We start from the raw sequence: 2,956 nt of genomic DNA, 5'->3' as shown, positions 1-2,956 counted from the left end.
TACAAACTCCAAGCGCAGAAAAACTGATAACCAACAGGAAAGGAATCCTGAGATATTTCCCAGCAGAGAAGAGGCAAGGCTGTTAAAGAAATAAAATTGAGACTTAGATTTTGCTGAGTTCAGAGTACTAGAAAAGGGCTATATTCCAAGAAAAAGGGGTTAATAGAGCCTGCTACCACCTCCAGCTCTTAACAGGCAAGCATGGGAGCTGGGAACTGGCTCCGAAGAAGGATTTTTCTTATTTATTTGGATTTTCCTCATTAAAAAAATATTTTTATTTATGAAACTTATCATACATTCTTTTTTTTCTTGCCCACATTTAATTTTTATTCTGATTTTTTTAATGCTGCACAAAACAATATTTATTTCATTTATTTCTTTATTTCTGTTTGCTGCTGTCATTTTATTTACTGAAAGTGAGAGGGAACTTTTGTGGCCTTTTTTTTTTTTTCTTTTCTTGTAGGCCGCCTTAAGCTTTCTAAATTTGGAACATTTAAAGCAAGCTGAAGGGAAAAGGGGGGTTCGCGAAATCACTCAGGGAAAAGGAAAGGTTGCTTTGTTAATCATTCCCTATGGTGGGTGATTAACTGCGTGTACAATTACGTTTCACTTTTAATTAATTGTGCTTAAGGCATTAATTAAATTTAGGGGTTCCCTTCTTAGAGCAGCTCGTACTGACGAAGGTGCATGCGCTGAATGATGTCGCGGCAATCGTTGAACACGCGGCGAATGTTCTCAGTGTCCACAGCGCAAGTGAAGTGGGGGTAGCAGTAGTGGCGTCCATCCCCACTGGCAGTGCTGATTCTCAGGAATTCGTCGCGGATAAAGTATTTGGCCCGGGTCACGGGTGGGTCCTCTCCGGGCTCGGGAGTAGCATCCTCAGGAGTAGTGTAGCGAGCAAATTCTGGAAAGTAGTCCTCAATCTTCGATTTTCCAGCAAGGACTTTCTCAGCGAGCAGATCTTGCTTGTTGAGGAACAGGATCACAGAGGTGGTGCGCAGCCATCTGTTGTTCCAGATGCTCTTGAAGAGGTTCAGGGCCTCCTGCAGGCGGTTGGTCTGGTTGTCCTTCCGAATGACCATGTTGTAGCTGCTGCTGGCTACCACGAAAATGATGGCAGTCACATCATTGAAGCATTGGATCCACTTGCGGCGTTCATCACGCTGGCCGCCCACGTCGAACATGTGGAAGTTGACTTTGTCCACCTAGAATTTGGTCTCAAAGATTCCAGAAGTCAGGACGCGGCAGCGCAGCAAGTCCTGGTCACTCGGCACGTAGTCAGCCTGCTTGATGACATCAATCTTGTCAGAAAGTACTGGGCGCAGTCGATCAGCTGGTACTCGTTGGAGCGCTGGTAGCAGGCCCGCAGGCCCGCACGCCCTCGTCCTCCCACAGAGCCTTTGCGTGCTCATAGAACTCGGGAGGGAAATCAAAGTCAGGCACGTTCATCACGCTCAGGATGTAGTCCACTCTGAACTGGTTCTCAGGGTTGGCCAGCTCCACAGGGGGCACCAGGTTGCTCATGGCGGCCACGATGGTTTCAATGGCCTCTTTCAGGTTGTTTTTGATGTCCTGCACTTTCGTTGCCTTCTCACTACCATCGCTGTTGCTCCTTGCAGCCTGCGGGTCCTCTTCGCCGCCGTCTCCATTAAACCCATTTACATGCAGGATCCTCATTTGCTTCACAATGGTGCTTTTACCAGATTCTCCAGCACCCTGCAGCAGCAGGCGGTGCGTGGCCCGGTAGACCTGCTTGTCCTTCTGCAGCTGTTTCTCGATTTTCTTGTTGGCCTCGCGCTGCGCCTTCTCCTCGTTGCGCTGGTCCTCGGTCTTACTGTTCCCGAGGCAGCCCCTGGCGACGGCGGCGGCGGCGGCGGGCCGGGGCGGGCGGCCTCCCGCGGGCCGGAGCAGCGCCGGGCGGGCGGGCCGGGCGGGCCGGGCGGGCTCGGCTGCTCGCGAGGAGCGCGCCGGGCGGACTGCGGGCCGCGGGCGGGCGCGAGGGGGTGTGTGGCGTCTGTCGGAGCCGAGGGGCGCGCGCAGCTCCCCGCCCCCCGAGCCGAGGCTGAGGGGGCTGATGGCGGCCGCCGCCGGGCCGAGGCGGACGAGAGCAGGAGCCGCGGGAGCAGCTGCCGCCGCCGCCGCCGCCGCTCTTATTGCCCCGGCCCGGGCCCCGCCGCCGCCCCGACCCAAAATGCCGCGGCGGGCGGGGGGAGGTGGGGGGAGGAGGAGGCGGCGGCGGCGAGGGGGGTGGGAGGAGGAGGAGGAGGAGGGATGAGCAGCAGCGGCCGCCGCGGGGAGGGCGGGAGCCGGCGGAGGGAGGCGCCCCCCCGGCGGACCGGGAAGGGGGTTCCCACCGCCTGCACCCGGCCCGGCCCGGGGAGCCGTCCCCCCACCCCCCCAGGGCTCGGGCCCCAGCAAGGCCGGGCCGCGGGGGGAGAGGGGGCGTCTCCGCGCCTGTGACGACCCCTCGCATGACCTATCATACATTCTTCACATACAAATATTCCATACATGGTGTACATCACACCATGTACATGATATATCACAATATCATAACATAGTTGTGTGTTCATCATCATGATCATTTTTTGAATATTTGTATCACCCCAGAAAAAGAAATGAAAAAAAGGAAAAAATAAAAAAAACTCATACATAACATATCCTTTACCCCTCCCTTTCATTGACCACTAGTATTTCCATCTACCCAATTTGTTTGAACACTTGCCCCCCTATTATTTATTTATTTAATTTTTTTATCCACATTTTCAATTGTCTGTCCATATCCTAGATAGAAAGAGTATCAGAGGCAAAATTTGCACAATCACACAGTAACATTGTAAAAGTTATATCATTATACAATCACCTTGAATAAAAATGTCTACTGGAGCACAGCTCTACAGTTTCTGGCATTTCCCTCCAGCCACTCAAATATACCATAAACTAGAAAGGGATATCT

At 53.0% G+C, this 2,956-nt stretch overlaps 1 pseudogene; it reads right to left on the bottom strand.

Annotated features, from left to right (window-relative positions):
* Positions 1-297: 297 nt before the first annotated feature.
* LOC143647102 (guanine nucleotide-binding protein G(s) subunit alpha pseudogene) lies at positions 298-1,867 on the bottom strand (annotated as a pseudogene).
* Positions 1,868-2,956: the final 1,089 nt, after the last annotated feature.

This window comes from Tamandua tetradactyla, chromosome 9 (genome assembly GCF_023851605.1).
Source record: "Tamandua tetradactyla isolate mTamTet1 chromosome 9, mTamTet1.pri, whole genome shotgun sequence".
NCBI lineage: Eukaryota > Metazoa > Chordata > Mammalia > Pilosa > Myrmecophagidae > Tamandua > Tamandua tetradactyla.
Note: the sequence above shows the minus strand (reverse complement) of the source record. Positions and strands in the feature narration are given on the sequence as shown.